The 17151-nt window shown below is 37.8% G+C and overlaps 1 protein-coding gene and 1 pseudogene across 1 annotated transcript in view; both read left to right on the top strand.

Moving 5' to 3' along the window:
• Window positions 1–4853: 4853 nt before the first annotated feature.
• The window catches only part of DLGAP5 (DLG associated protein 5), a 69752-nt gene continuing 57454 nt past the window's right edge, over window positions 4854–17151 (top strand). Inside the window, exon 1 of the mRNA XM_019725755.3 lies at window positions 4854–4992. The gene's annotated coding sequence lies outside the window, so the exon portion shown is untranslated. The remainder of the gene's footprint in view (window positions 4993–17151) is intronic.
• On the top strand, window positions 13020–13119 carry LOC141570832 (U6 spliceosomal RNA; annotated as a pseudogene).

Genomic DNA, 17151 nt, shown 5'->3' with positions numbered 1-17151 from the left:
TGTCAGTGTGACTGTGTGTGGTGGCAGGTACTGTGGCTGAGAATTGTTAGCTGAAGAGACTTCAGAGAATGGTTAAGCAGAAAGATGAAAATAACCTGAATCCTTGATGACATCATTGAACCTCTGATTTAACCTTGAGACTTCTTGTTATATGAGATAATACTATTATTATGTAAGTCATTTATAGGACTTTCTAAAATATTAGGAAATACCTGATACATATATGTATTTGGGGGACGTTGATAGGAAATAAAATGGGAGGGAAAACACCGATCTACTCCTTTGGAGGCAAGCTCTACAATAAGTTAATAATAAAATAATTTTGTTTTGCTATGTTTCCAGGATAGTCTTTAATGATACCAGAAGCTGATAAAATCAGTGGGAAGAGAATTTTGTACACATCTGTGTGCTCTAAATAAATGAGTAGGAAATCATGTGATGTTTGAAATCTTTAAGGAAATGACATTTTCCAAGCATTAAAATTTAATGTGGGGGAGCCTGCAGCATGAGAATGAGTGTAGCCAGTCTGTCCTATTCTTCCTAAGCTCCAGCAAACCTAATTCACAGGCACCTGCTATAGCCACGGAGAGGCTGCCTGGCTAAAATAACCCAGTTATATCATCTTGCCAAAATGGTCCAGGGGATAGATTTTTCTTAGAACTGAGTTCTATAAAAAAGTCACCAACTTATTCTGCAGTTTCAGGATTTGCTGACATTTTCTACCCGGCATCACTATGCATTTAATACCAAATCTTGCTTTGAAATACCAAAGACACTTTTCAAAAAGTACAGAGCTCAGTTACCAGTATTTCCATGCAAAAATCACTTGTTTTATTGATTAATAATGTACCCAAACTAGATATTTTCCGTGGAAGAGTATACAATGGTTTGCCTTCTTTTGAATGCACCACCATATGGATGGTCTCACCCCACTGTATTAGTCTACTGTTACTCTAACAGACAGTCCCATGGATCTTTCACCACACCTCACTTCTTACTCCTTCCTAAGACTGCTGAGCTACGTGTAAATTTTTGTGTGCCTTCAGCAAGACACCATCTGAACAGTAATATATACGCAGATGTGTATTAGTAAAGTAAATTGAGCCTGTATCGTCCTTCTTCTAGATGCCCCCTCCTCAACAATGCCAAAGTGTGCCCTTTTACAAGGGCATTATGATGACCTTGTAAAAGGGTGAGGACATCTGGTTTCTCCCCCTAGTTCAGAGCTACTCTGGTTTTCTTATGTCAGAGCCAACATTTTCACACTTAGATGATACACTCCTTCAGGCCCCATTGCTCCTGTGGTGTTTGCCATCTGTTACTTTTACTTTGGCTGCACTTTTCTAGCTTTCTCTGTTTTCCTTGTCTCTTCTGCTTCCATCCCTATTACATCGCCCATATTTCTTGACTTTCTTCCCAAATGACTTTTAGTGCCATCACTAGTCAAGAAGAAGACTCTTGTTGGTCCATGTATGGTATTCCTGGAGTCTCTGCATACTGAGTGTACGTTTGAATCCTCTCCCTTTCTCAGTTACGTCCTTCCTGCCATGCTACTCAAGGGCTACTTTTGCACGGCTGCATGCATTTTCTTTTTTACAATTCCAGTACTGGCAAAGCTCTAGAGCGCCACTCTGAGCAAAACCAATGTGTGATTAATATGTGCGGTAACAGTCTCATTCTTAAATTAAGTATTTCGTTAAAATGTCCTAAATATGTTTTCACATATGGGTTATTTTGTATATTGGCACATCTGATTCCTAATTTCCTGTTTTTAGAAGGAAGTTGTGCTCTAATAATAAAAGCTCTGTTGGAATATCACAGAAAAAAATTTGTTTTTCAAGCTCCAAAATTACTGGTGGCTAAGCCACTCTTCCTTCAAGAGGCTATACAAAAGACAAAGTGAATAAAATTAGTATTCTTTATTTTTTTACCCTTTTGCCATTGCTCTTACATTTGGGTGCCTATCAAGCTGTCCAGGAAAGAGGCAAGAACTCTGGTCCACACAAACATGCTATCCACCTACTCCAATATCGCTGTCGTTAGCATAAAACTGTCAGTCAAGTTTAAATCCAGAGCAGGACTGACAAGTGCCTAATACAAGGAGGAAGAGGAGGAGACAACTAAAGAAGAGGAGAAAGCTGTTTTCAAATACTTAAGAAAAAGTAAACTATTTTTCCTCTGTATATTATTTGCACCAATTTATTGTGGAGAAAAGAAGAAAAAGGGATCTGGATATGTGGGGGTGGATAACTACATGGAGATATATTCGTACAATGGAATAAGAAACAGCATTTAAAATGAATTATCTAGGTCCATGTGCATCAACATGTATAATCTCAATAAATATTTGGTTCAGTGATAAAAGCCAATTGCAGATGGATACACACTATATGTTACCATTTACACAAATCTTAACATGCAAACAAAACACATAACAACAATGCCAGGAACTGCTTATGGACAACTACAATTACAATAAAAGTATAAAGGTATAGACGAGAAGGGTCCAAGACAACTTCAGAATAACAGTTACTTCTGGGGAGAAAGGGAAAAGAAATGATTAGAAAGAGGCACAAAGAAGAACTTCAATCATATTGGTAACATTTTATTTACTTAAGAAAGAAAATACCTAAACCAGGTATGGCTGGTTCACAGTTAACATTTTAAAAAAATCTAAGTGGTGAATACATAGGTATTTGTAAAATTACTGTCTTTTTTTTGCATGTTAGATGTATTTCATAAATGTAACAATTTCAATTCACTTGAAAATTTTAGAAGAGGTCATGATATGAAAAAATAGCCTTGGGAAGAAAACCAATTATTGTTAATTATTAATAACTTAATAGTTTAAATTATTTACTACCTGTAGGTAATATTGATGCAAAGCAGAAAATCTTAGGTGCATTCCTATTTTCTCCTCCCAAAGCATTTATGAAACAGACTCTGTTAGCTGACCATGTAAAAGTCATACTACACAAAATGTACAAAAATGAGTGGAGGAAGTGAAGCTAAGATTTCTGTCTCTACTTACCTGGCATTACAACTCTGTTTTTCCAGTGAGAAGACAATAACAAATCCCCGACATTTATAAGCCACTTGGAATTTGAACTCTAGGGGCAAATGCTTCCATTATGCTGTTAAAAGCATACACAGAACTGGCAGTGAGACAGAATGTCATAGTTCTCTTGTCCTCCCTAAATCATCATCCCATCAGCTTTTTTGGTGGTTCCAGAAAAGAAAGCCCAGACATATATGACTAACCTATTACGAAGCAGTACCACTCAATGGCTAAGCACAATGGAGGACGCAGGGAGCCAAGGCACACACAAGGAGAAACCCACGTGAGTCCATCATGTGGCTTTCCATAAAACTGTGGCAGTGACGTTATCTCTGACCACCTGTCTCCCCACAAGTGCCCAAATTCTTGTCTCCTGTGCTTCATACAAAATAAATTTCAAACGTATTGTTAGGGTTGATGAAGCCTCAGCAAGCTCGAAACAAAAAGGTGAATAATCATTAAAACCTTTCACTTTTGCCTCAAAGGTTTAAGTCCTTTTTTATTTTTCCTAAGGCACCATTTGTTTAAAACAAGCTAGTGCCAGAGACCTACGTCAAAAGCAGCATCCAGCATAAAGAAATTATTCTATAATAATATTAGATGCCTGATGGGAAGGAGCGCTAGCAACTCCCAAGTATTCTCAGGAGGGATTTCCAGCTGAGAAAAGCCTGTGGCTCTGTGAAAGGCATTCTACAATCTTTTCACAAACTGTTCTTTACTTGCCTCAGGGGAGAGAGATCCCAGTGGATGAGAACTCAGAACTTGACAAGGTAGATTTGTTTTTCCTTTAAAAAATCTTAGGAAAATATCTAAAGGGCTCTTCCACAATAAACAGATCAAAAACTGGTTGCAAGTATTTACAGGTAGTGTTTCTGGCTTCACATGAAAATCATCTAGGGAGCTTTGAAAAGTAGGATACAGAGGCGTGGCCATCCCAGACCAATTGAATCAGAGCCTGGGGGGGGGGGGGGGGGGGAGGAGCCCAGACATTTGTAATTCTGATGCACAGGGACAGTTAAGAATTACTGCTGTATGTCCAGGAATAGGCGAGTAAACTGGCCTTCAGGGGTAGGGGTGGGTTATTCCAGGGAGCTCTGATTTATATGACATGTGCCTATTTCTTGGTGTAAATACTTCCACTATGGCTAAGTTCAAGCTACTAACGTGAAGACACTGAACATGGAGTACATAAGCAGCCCTCGTGAGTTCCTGAGGGCTAGCTAACTCCAGCACACCACCTTTAGGAGCCTCCGATGGTGAAGTTACAGTAAGGGGTGAGAAAGCAATAGATTGTGTGGAGGGATTTTTTGTTTATTTGTTTGTTTTACCTACCACAGAACTTTAAATCAGAATTCAAGCTTTTTCAGTTTAAAGGTTATAAGGAAAAACTAACTTCCCACTGTGATGTCCTGAAGATCCAGGGTCCAGTGCCCAATATGCACCAGATGGCACTCCAATGGGGTCAAGATCCTGGAAGAAAAATCCCTCCATCAGGCCAACTCCATCTGGATGCAGAGCTTCTACAGGAGCAAGACAGAGCTTGCCCTGGTGCTCCTTACAGTGATAGTTGCTCAGGATTTTGTTGTTCAACTTCCCACCTGAACAAGGAGGGAGCCTCTGATCCAGGCAGCTCCTCTCTCATCCTCCTGTCAGGGGTCAGATGTTACAGAGGGGACAGAGGACAGTTCCTAAGATGTAGGTCTTCCTGTTCTTCCCTTATTCTGGAAAATGAGGCCGAGGCTTCCCAGGAATCACTTCCCCACTCCCTCTGGGGACTTTCTGACCCAGCACATCACCACTGGCAGCAAGAAGTGTCTGTACCTGAAGGCTAGACTCCATCTCTGTCCCCACAGCCTAAAAACAAAGTGTATCATCTTCCGAGTTGATCCCTCCTTCCAATGATTCTACTTCTGAAGATCCAAGACCACAGCAGGGTACGTTTTTCTCTCTACTACAGTAAATTAGATTTTTTTCTTTTAGTGTTATTGCTACTAACTGATTATAAAATGGCTCAAATGGAAGCTTGGTAGGATTATACATTTTTAGGATAATGTTTTATAACAGTAGATTTTAAAAATATGAATCTTGAAAATTAATTGCTTCCATTATTTTATTTGTAGCTAGCATAACAACAGTATTTTTGTTAATAAATTCATTAAAATAATTCAGAAGCACTTTCTTTGGTCTTTTAAAATAATTTTTTTCTCTTTTGGTTTTACTGTTTGTACAGTAGCTCAAAGGGAAACTTAATAGCGCTGTAATTTTTAGGTAGGTTTTCTAAATGTATACTACACAAATGTGAATCTTATTAGTAAATTGTTTCCATCTTATTTGATTTCTAGATAGTGTACCATATTTTTTTCATTACTATTTAACAAGTCTCTTCTATTGATCCAGAAACAGCATTTTTTGTCTCTTTTATAAAGTGATTTTGAATGTTCTCTCATTTAGGTTTACTGCTGTAGTTAAGTGATTATACAATTGCTCAGATATAAGCTTGATAATTTTATCAAGCTTATAATTATATAAAGAATCATACAAAGTTTATTTAGAAGGGAATTTTACAAATGAATTGTTTCTTTTCTTCCATTTCTAGATGTCATAAGGATAACATTTTAGTTGTTTCTTTTCAACAAGTCCCTTATGACACCCACTTTTATAACAGTCTTACATGAAAAGTCTCACAACCAGAGACATTTGAAACTCATAGTTTATATTTCTGTATACCAAAGACTGAATTTACTCTAGTTATAAGGCTGATCTATCTGACATAAAATTTTAAATTAAAACTGAACTAATTTCAAATATTAATTATTGGTAAAGTGGAAAAAGAGAATTCTTTAAGACTAACATTTAAAAATAAATTTTGGCTTTGCAAATAGAGTGGAACAAGCAAAAACTGATGAAATAGTGGATCATTTGTTAATGTGATGTGCTAGGTCAGAAAGCCCACAGGGGGAGGGTAGAAATGATTTGACTTTTTAAATGATATGACTTTTTAAGTGCATCAATTAATTTACCTTTTTCAGAAATTTAGTGGATATTTGGTCTCTTTTCTTTGAGAGGTTTTAAATAAGTATTTAACTCAGCTGTATCAATCCATTTTTTCAAAACTCCTCATTCATGTTCTAGGAGGCGGCCATTTTCTAATGCATATGCTCCATCTAGTTCCCAGTTCTCACCATCTTTCTGCCTTCTCCAAGAATAGCAGCCTGATCGCTCAGCTTTAGAACATGCTCACCTGAGGCTTGCTCGGACTGTCTTGATCACTTAGGTCTTGTATGTGCCGTTTAGCATGTCTAACATTTTTTTTCATTGAATTCATTTGGCCGATCTTCCTTTCTCTTTCAATTTCTTCTGAGTACAGTTTTATACAACCCTGAAAATAAGAATTTTCATTTAAAGCGTCGTGTAGTGCTTCTAAAGTTGTTTTCCATTTTTGCCATGTATTTTGAAGGCTGTTTTGATTGCAGCTACTTGAAATTTTATGTGTTTTGATGCCTCTTCTAAAAACTGAATCTTTCTTATAATGTCAATCATCAGCTCAAGTTGTTTGAATGTTTAGCTTCCTCTTCTTTTAGTCCTTCCTCAAATTCTTTATTTCAAGTCTGTGAAAAGAACTGGAAGTTTCTAGCTCTTTATTAATGGCCTCCAGTGTTTATATTTCTGATCATTTGTCCTTAAATGTGGCATCAATTAAAGTTGACTCAAGCTTCTAAATTCTCTTTTTTTTCTTTTCCTGAATTGGATCCTTTATTTTGCTATAAAGGATATTATTGGGACAATTGATAAAATTTAATGGTGTCTCAGGATTAGGTACTATTATCAATGTTAATTTACTGATCTTGATGGTTATATTGTGATTATGTAGGAAAATGTCCTTCATACACCTCCTAAAGTATTTGGGGGTAATGGGGCATCAGGTTGGCAACTTACTCTCAAATGGTTTAAGATAAAATGTTATCTGTACTGTTCTTGCAACTCTTCTGTAAGTTTCAGATTGTCTTTTTTAGTTAATAAACTTCATTTTTCAGAGCAGTTTTAGGTTTACTGCAAAACTGAGTAGAAGGTAGATGAACCCAAAGAGGTCCTCACCAAGACACATCATAATTAAAATGGAAAAGGTTAACAACAAAGAGATAATCCTAAAAGCAGCAAGAGAAAGACAACTAGGTGCTTACAAGGATGCTCCCTAATAAGACTACTAGCTGATTTCTCAACAGAAACTTTTCAGGCTAGAAGGAGGTGGCAGGACATATTCAAAGTGATGAAAAAGCAAGAAAGCCCAGTCACATCTTCCCTTGGCACTGGCTGAGGCACAAGAGAGCCTTTGCATTTTAAAGTTTCCCTTGGCTGTGAGATGTCAACAACCATTTTGATGGCCTTTTCTTTTCTTTCCATGAAGTCCTCATCCTCAGGAAGACTAAAGGCAGTTTGGACCTGGGATATAGAGTAAGAGCAAATGGATGCCCATTTCTTCTTTCGTTTCTATGGTTCACTTCATCAGCTCCAGAACCACAGCATCTTTGCCAGGATCTGTACCTGCAAAATGCATATCCTGCACTTTCCCTCTTCCTCCACATAACTCCATTCTGAAGCAAAGTCTTCATCTGATTAGCAAAATCTCCATGACATATCTGCATCCTAACAAGAAAGAAAGCTGGAAAAGGGAAATGGTTCTACATTGAGAAGGCAAGGTTTCCACTGTGAAAAACTGTAATTATGGGGAGAAAATGTTCAGAAGATTTGGGGCAGTCATGAATGACAGATGCTCACTATAGTTGCTTTACTTGTATCATGTGACCTGGCTTCTCAAGGCATAATTCTTCATCTATAGACTAGTCATAAGGAAAATATTTATCTTTCGAGGTAGCTTGTGGAAGAACTCTGTCTGATAATGATAGAAAGGGACACACTGACCCACTTGAATCCTCTCTTGGGTTCTGAGAGACATACAAAGAGGTCAGCAGTTAGCAGACAGAGAAAAGTAGGGTTACAAGAATGGAGAGAGACAAGAGCAGGGGAGCAGAAAGCCACAACCACCAAATTCAGAGATGACTTTTGCAAATCTACTGTGGTGTCACTAGATGTACCACAGTATCTGGACGAACATTCTAGTTTTATATGGAGCCTGACATAGAACTCACATTGCAAGAGAGAACCTGATCACATCTCTGCTCCTGCAATCCGAAACATGCAACCCACTGCACCCACCAAAAGTATTGCAAACTCTGAATGTCCAGAGGTTGCCCACCAGATTTGAGCTCACAAAGGGACCAACGTCTGCTTAATTTGTGTATCATCCCAAAGCATCTAATACTTTTGGAAAACACTCAGGAGATGTTTGTTGACAATTGAAATGAGGGTATAAGCAGTAAGTGCTATGGGGTTCGGAATAGAGAACAACCACTGTTATAGTTCCAGTGTACTAGGTGCTCTGGGTTTGCCCCCTCACCACAGATTCATTATCTGCTCTTCTCTGCCTTGCTCTATGCCTTAGAAAGATGACTTCCAAGGATTCCATGCCCTATGCTCCTTTATCCTGTGGCTTACCACTGGGAATGGCCTAAGAGAAGCACTGCTCCTGACAATGGCTGGGAGGGAGACAAAAGGGAATTTATTCTGTGGTTCTGGCCACAGCCACTGCCAGGTAGTCTCTCTCCCACAGTTTCAGCTCCTCAGGTCTCTGGTGACACTGCTCACTTCCCTGGCCTCTTCAGGCCTATGGTGGTAACAGCTTTCAGCTGTTGTTAATTCCTGGGTACTTCACCAGCCTTTTGTTGGCCCTTTAACCATGTACATACCTCTGATAATAGTTCCTTTTTAAATTCTTCAGTTCAATCCATTGAGTGTGCCATTTATTACCAGCCAGCACCCTGATTGATACATTATATTCTTATTCTAGAAAGGAGGAGATACTATTGTTCTTGTCCCCAAGTAATGTTACCACTTGTAGACAGGTCAAGTTCACATAGTCTGAAAGAATATACAAAACAGCCTTTTACTTCTAGCCTTGGAGATACAGGAGTGACTCCTCTGTTTTCTTCTATATTTCTACTCCCCGAATTCTCTCACAGGGACAAGATGTCAACCACGTCCTCCCTCATCCCCTTATCAGAGAAGCCTCCTCCCTTGTAGCTACAGAGTTTGTTGTTGTTGTTGTTGTTGTTTATTTTTTAATCTCCTGGCTCCAGGAAACCATTGCTTCTTGTGCCAATTGTCAGTCTTTTGACCAAGTCATGTTCCTTGCCAGAATGGATTGGGGTTTCCATCTCTAGAGGCTCAAGATGGAAAGGAAAAGAAAGAGGCCTTCTTAGTGGTTTGCCCTCAGGCTGTAAAATATCAGATCACTCTTGGATAAGGTAAAACAATCTGTAGGTATTTCCTGCACTTGCTAGAAGGTTTGCTAAAAGGCTGAATATCTTCTATTGGGCTGGCCTGACGTGTATCTGACTGGAAGAGAAAGGGAGAAAGTGGAGAGGGGACCCTCAATCTACCTTAGAAGCACCTTCTTTGAGGAAGCAAAACTTGAGCTTCACTTTAAAGGAGAAATAAGATTAAGCAACGGATAAGAAGGAAGAGGGCACATAAGACGATGGAGAAGGATATGGGCAAAAATGATGTGAATGTGGCAGTTGGGAAGAAGTAAGGGTCCCACTTTGCTGGCTGATGTCAACAAGTAGAGGGAGATGGGCTTGGAAAACAGGGTAAAGCACCAATTTTGAAGTCCTTCAATGCCAGGATAAAGGTCCTAAGACATCTCTGAAGGTGCATAGCAAGGCAGTGTTTCAGAATCCACATATAAAATGATTTGGAGGGGCAGAGACAGGATGACAAGTTAGAAAATACATGCAATTATCCAGATGTGAGATTGTGAAGGTCTGTGCCAGGGTAGTAGTTCTTGAAAACGTTGCAAAGGAAGAACCTACACTTTGGTTATGGGGTAGAAGAGGGGAAGTAGAAGACAAGGATTACTTCAACATTCTGCAGTTGAAACACTCAGAGAAATGGTGGTGCATAGGCCAAAGTAGAAAAGCTTCTTAGAGAGACTTAGTTTTAGAGGAAAGGTTAGTTAGGTTTTAAGTATACTGCATCTTAGGTGGCTGCTGTGTCTCCTAGTGGAGGTAGAAATGGAGGTGTACAACACAAAGAGAAGGTTGGAGACATGAATTGGAAAAGTGATTATTTGAAGCCATACGAGTGAGCAGCACCTCCAAGAAAGACTTCACATTAAATCAGGGGGTCCAGGATTAAGCCGTGGGACATGGCTGCCATGAGAGAGCTAGAGGAGAAAACAGAGAAAATACAATAAAGGGTAGTACAGAAACAAGCCAAGAAATGGTCATAGAAAAAGATGGAGAAATGAGACAGCATAAAAAAACCAAAGAGTATTTCCAGAAAGGATAAGCTCTACATTTGAATTTTAACACATACACTTCAGCTTTTCCAAATTATCCTTCAAAACTTTGAAAATAAAATTAGTGAATAAAGCACTGGGGTAAACAGTATGAGAAGGTTGTGTTAAATTAGGTCCTCAGGTCAAAAACACTTTGCTGAAACTATGGTCTACATTACCAGATGTTGATATAATCCTGAAGCCATTGATAGGTTTGTCAGTTAAGATGTCTTTGGATGCAGCGAACAGAAAACCCAGTTCAAATTAGCTTAAACAATGTAGCTGGAAGTTTGTTGGCTCACTTTTCTGAAAAGACCACAAGTTGGGCAGGCTTTAGGGTCGGTCCAATCTGAGAGAAAACACATTTTTCTGCAATTCTCTCAGTTGTGCCTGCCTTCAAAGACAGCTATATCCTCAGCCGTATTTCTCTAAAGCTATATGCTTCCGTGTTTACATCGAGGGTTACATTCTTCTCTGGGAAGAGGGTGCTTCTCCCAAACCGCCCACTATTTGTATAATACCCAAACCAACCACTGGACCTGGGGAAGGACATGAACTGATTGGTGTAGGTGCTCATCACTGAACCAATCACCACCGCCACACATTGAAATGACCAGGACTGGCTAACTCGGTCAGGGCGCCCTCTGAATGTGGGACGCATGGTCAGTCTCACTCAACTGCCAAGCTGGTTCACAATGAGACAAGGCTTAAATGAATATTGGGAAGATAACTATATTTCCACAGATGTATACTGAGTGTATACATTAGGATGTGATTGATCAAAATATTAATGGCTTAAACAAGGTAGTTCTTTCTCTTGCCTAAAATCCTGGAACTTTGGAGCAGCCAGGTTTGCTCCAAAAAGTCCTTGAGAGCCAGGATCTCCTTCTAGCTTACCACCCTGGTGACATTCCAAGGATGCAGCCCTAATTATAATTATCCAAAGGAGAATCTCTGCACCAGGCAGGATGATGGAGGAAGTGACAAAGAAAAAGGGGCACTTTTGAAGGAAGGCTCCTAAAAGCTATCACACATGGTGACTGTCATCACGTGACAATACCTACTTGCCAAGTAAGCTAGAAAATGAACTTTATTCTGGGTGGTTGTATTCCTGGCTAGCCATTCTATTGTTACGGCCTGAAGGGGAAATAAACATTGGGGGACAAGCGCTCTCTGCTACTCTAAAGAAATGAGATTTGTTATAGCTGATTGAATGATCTCAGGCTAGGTGACTAGTAAATTACTTGGGAAAGCAGTTATCCATTTGTCATCTGGCAAACAGGATGGGGTGAGATGAGAGGAAAGGCTCAATTTAAAGGAATGAAATAGTGAAAAGGAAACAATAAATTATGCATTAAGGGAACTGTGTTTACATCACATTTCTGTCCCCTAATAGTTGGACGATCTTTAACAGGTTGCATAACCTCTATAAACCTGTGATCTTATCTGTCAAATGGAAATAATACCATCTACTCCACAAAGCTGGGAAAAGATTAATTGAGATAATCTTTTGTTGTTGTTAAGTGCTTTGTAAGCAATAATGCTCATATAGATAAAAGTTACTGTTATTAATTACAACAAAGCTTACAATAACATGGCTAATATTTTAGAAACAAATTATTGAGTGAAAATGAAATGTGAGACTTTGATTTGCTTTTTGAGATCCCCTTTTTTTTTTAACACAGTAAGTGATTTTTTTTTATTATTAATTTAATTTTTTAAAATTGTGACTATGTTTCTCCCTGCTGGTCAGGTCTCATTTATCAAATTGTTAATGTATATCCAGAAAACAGTTGAGCAAATATTCTCACTGTGTCATAACAAAGCCATAAACACAAAGTCAGAAATTGCACATAAAAATTCCAGATATAAATTTATGGCATTAATTTCTACAATAAAATCAGAATTTCAAAATTATAATAAATTACATAATGGAATCCCAAATTTCATATATACTCTCTTTTGCATAAAGAATGGAATAAGTTGAAAAGAAAGTACCTTATCTGCTTTATGTTGTTTCCTTGTGTTTTGCATTGGAATTCAGTGTCAATGGCTGCTAACATTAACTAAATTTTTTAAAAAGTGAAAACCAGACGTTCTTTAAAAAGAACACAAAGGGATCGAATCTGAGCCTGATGAAGCATCTAGAGTCAGCTGCCAGTTTCTAGGAAACATGGAAGGCACAGGAACATGTCGAACTAGATCTAAGTGTACAATCAGCAAAATCCAAATTGTAAGATATTCTTATGTGTCAGACTGAGCTCCACAACAGATAAAGTAGAAGAAAAAGAAAGAATGAGAGAGAACCTGCAGATTAAAAGAGACTTCAAAGACATAACAAAGTGTGCTTTTTGTTGTTGTATTTTTAAAACGGGCAAGACTAAACTGTAGTGTAAAGAAATGCAAGAGGGGTGCTCGCCTCGGCAGCTTATACTAAAATTGGAATGATACATCAAATATATGGTGATGGAAAGAGACCTGATTCGGGGTGGTGAACACACAATGGGATTTATAGATGATGTAATACAGAATTGTACACCTGAAATCTATGTAATTTTACTAACAATTGTCACCCCAATAAATTTAAAAAAAATTGGAATGATACAGAGATTAGCATGGCCCCTGTGCAAGGATGACACAAATTTGTGAAGCATTCCATATTTTTAATAACTAGGTATGGTGCCAGGTAGGTACTAGATCTATCGGGGTGATAGATGGGAATGGGGTTGGGGGCAGGGTGAAAAACGTGAAGGCATTAAGAAATACAAATTGGGAGTTAATACAGTATGGGGAACATAATCAACAATGTTGTAAAGATCACGTAAGGTGCCAGATGGGCACTGGACTTATCAGGGGGATCATATCATAGACTGTGTAGATTCCTGACCAATGTACTAGACACCTGAAGCTGAAGTAGGATAATATTGAATGTCAACTATAAATTAACATATAAGTATATATATATAGGTATATATATATATATATATATATATATATATATATATATATATATAGGTATATATATAGGTATATATACCTATATAGTCACGGGACATGAAGTACAACATAGGGAAGATAGTCGATGGTATATAAGATGTCAGAAGGGTGGTAGCTTGGAGGGGGGGTTATCACTTTATGAGGAATTTAAATGTCTAACTATTACATTGCTTTGTATGCCTGAAACTACTTACAAAAAAAATGCAAGAGAGTGATTGCTATGACAGTCAGGATAGTGGGGATTTTGGAGGAAGAGAAGAGACTGTGAATTGTATGGGACATATGAGGGACTTCTGAGATGACTGCAAAGGTTCTATTTCTTGATATGAGTGGTGGCTGCGAGGGTATTCACATTATAATTATCCACTAAGCTCTCCATTTGTTTTGTTTAGTTTTCTGTTTCTGTGCTTTATTTTACAATTTAAAGGTTTTTCAAAGTTGTGGTATACAGAAATAAATCAACCTGGAAATGGTAAGAAAAAAAGGATGTCCTAGTTGATTATTACTATGTATTTGAGCTAGTACAGATCCATTGTGTCTTCCAAAACTTAACTGTCTAAAATAAAAACTAAAACTGATACAGAATCATAGACCATATATAAAAACAAAATCAACAACACAAAGAGCTCTTTCGGTTCAGTATTTTATAAAACTGGTTTCTTTGGAACATTCATTCCACAAGAACTTAAGAAGTGCTATCCCAAAATGAAAAAGAAAAAGTTTCAATGGTCAAATAAGTCAAGGAAATAGAATTAAACAAATATTTTTATTATCTAATATTTTCAGGGCTTTAATAAACTAGTGTTTAATTTGAAGTATTAAGAAGGAGCTATACTGGCATTGTTTTTTTCTTTTCTAAGGACACAAATATAGCAACTTTATTTAAAGTAGAGTTATGCCTATCTCTGAAAGGAGCAAATAAGAGATTTCATTGTGTTTATCATTTTGTAGTACTTTCTGCTCAATGAGATCAGGGACTTAGTTCAATTTATAACTCTATACCCAGTGCCTAAAACAGTACTTGATACATAGTAGATGCTCAAAAACTACTTGATGAGTGGACATTTGTCAACATGGAAAGCAGATAAGATTAAAGACCTTTTTATGGAAAATCAAAATCAAGTCCATTTGTAGATTTTGTAGAAACTCAAAAAGTAATGGCCTAATTAAAGAGCTGCTGTCATCTTGGTGGCCTACTGTGTATCTTGCACATTATTGCATTTCCACCAATAAGTTCCCAGGGACTATTATTTAAAGAAAGCTGTAATAGCCAAGTGCTAAATTCTATTTCTTTTATGAATATCACATAAATTAACTGCTTCTAGAAATTTGCCTGAACTTTCATTTTATTGTCTAAACATTTGCCTTTGTACTTTACACATCTGGGGAGGCAGTTAACATCATAATTAATTAAGATCACAGGCTTTGGAATTAGGCAGTGACACCCCATTCTCCTTATTTCCTTCTATTCTTGTAGGAGGAAATTTTAATACCACAGCATACTATGACATCATGTTAGAAAAAGAACCAGAGATTGTCAGTTGAATTAACATATGAACCAGAGACCCTGCCACAGTGGCTGTATTTCCGTGGTGTCCCACTTTTCTATGTATTTCAGTTTTACATTTTGATAGAAAAAAAATGATCTCATGAGTACAGCCTTCAACTAAAATTAGAGTACTAGTTTTCATTTCCAGTGCTACCTCTGATAAGCCCTATTACCACGGGAAAATTCTTCAACTTAAGTGCATTTATTTCTTCATCTATAGCAACGACAAAATTCTGATTTTCAGGGAAGCAGATTAGATGATTAAAAAACAGCACAATGTCCTTTTTTTTTTTTAATCTCAGCATATTAAGGAAGCAGCAGGGTGTGGTGGAAAGTACATTGGGCTGAAACAAAATTTGGATTCTAGTTCTGATATGTCGCTACATGACTGGGTAGCCTTGTATATATTACTTAACCTCTGTGGGTGAGAATCTAGCTGCTAAATGATCTGTAGGATCCTTTCCAACTTTTAGAAAATGCCTAAGATTCTAATCATTACTCTGGAGCTGACTATTGTGCATGTCTAAAACTTTCCAGTAAATTGTTCCTTCTGTTGCCTCATGGTGGGGTCTTTGAGAGGGTAACTATCACCCTTCTTCCCTGCATCAGTCTGAACCAATTGAAAAGTAATATAGAGTATAGGCATTTAGGGCTAAGATGAGGCAAATATCACCTTTATTATTAATAAAGACTAGAGTAGATAATATGGCATATACCTGTGGGCAAGTGGACTTCTTAAAACTGAACCCCACATTTAGAAGACAGTTTCACCCATCCAGGCCCGAACATTGGACTATCCCAGACTTCCCTATGTGGAAGCAGGTGTAAGATAAATTTTTAGAATGGAAGAACAACAACAACAACAAGAAAACGTGGGCTTCCTGGAGAAAGTTTTTTTGTAGATGTCCTTTATCAGGTTGAGGAAATTCCCTTCTGTTCCTGGTTTTTTCCCCTCCTATTGATTGCTTCTATCATAAAGAGGTGTTGAATTTTATCAAATACTTTTTCTGCATCTATTGAAATAATTGTATGGGCTTGTCCTTTATTCTATCGATAGAATATATTACATTAATTCATTTCAATTATTAAACCAACCTTGCATTTCTGGGATGAATCCCTCTTGGTTATGGTGTATAATCCGTTTTATATGTTTCTGGATTCAGTTTGCCAGTATTTTGTTGAGGATTTTTATGTCTATATTCATAAGTGATATTGTTCCCTAATTTTCTTTTCTTGTGATATATTTGATTTTGCCATGGTAACACTGGCTTCATAGAATAAGTTGAGAAGTTTTCACTCCTGTTCTATATTTCAGAAGAGTTTGTGAAGAATTGGTATTAATTCTTCTTTAAATGTTTGGTAGAAATCACCAGTGAAGGCAGCTGGGCCTAGACTAAGCCCTCTTTTAAAAATCTTCCAATTAATTAAGTCAGGGCCACCTACGATAATCTCCCTTTTGAACACTTACGGTCAACTATTTAGGAATTTTAATTACAACTGTAAAATCTTTTCATAGTAGCACCTAAATTATGCCTGATTGAATAACTGGGAGAAGGTATATGCATGCTACAAAATGGCTACTGCCTCCCTTTCCTCCTCCAACTCTTACAAGACAAGATCTCTTGTCATCTATCCTAACAGGTAGCCTATTAGAAAGGAAATTTGGGGGACTGTAGTTCAGCCAGCCAAGTTGACATATCACAAAGCCATCAGTTTCCAAACTTATAACTGCATCATTATTATGAAGAACTTGTTACAGATTTTTGGTACCCTATCCCAAACTACTGAGTTAAAAATCTCTAGAAAGCTTTTTTTTTTTTTTTTTTTTGAGGCTGCCAATCCATGGACTGGGACTTCAGAATCACTGCCTAATAACAAGTATAGTAACACAAATAATAACTAATACAGAGGGTGACAAAAAATGTATACACATTTTAAGAAAGAAAAACTGTATTAAAATTATAATACTGGGGCCGGCCAGGTGGCTCAGGTGGTTAGAGCTCCGTGCTCCTAACTCCGAAGGCTGCCGGTTTGATTCCCACATGGGCCAGTGGGCTCTCAACCACAAGGTTGCAGTTCAATTCCTCGACTCCCGCAAGGGATGGTGGGCAGCGCCCCCTGCAACTAAGATTGAACACAGCACCTTGAGCT

The sequence above is a fragment of the Rhinolophus sinicus genome, chromosome 3 (genome assembly GCF_057876585.1).
Source record: "Rhinolophus sinicus isolate RSI-liver-muscle chromosome 3, RSI-T2T, whole genome shotgun sequence".
NCBI classification, from domain to species: Eukaryota; Metazoa; Chordata; class Mammalia; order Chiroptera; family Rhinolophidae; genus Rhinolophus; species Rhinolophus sinicus.
The sequence above is the reverse complement of the archived record's forward strand: the minus strand, read 5'-3'. Positions and strand labels throughout refer to the sequence as shown.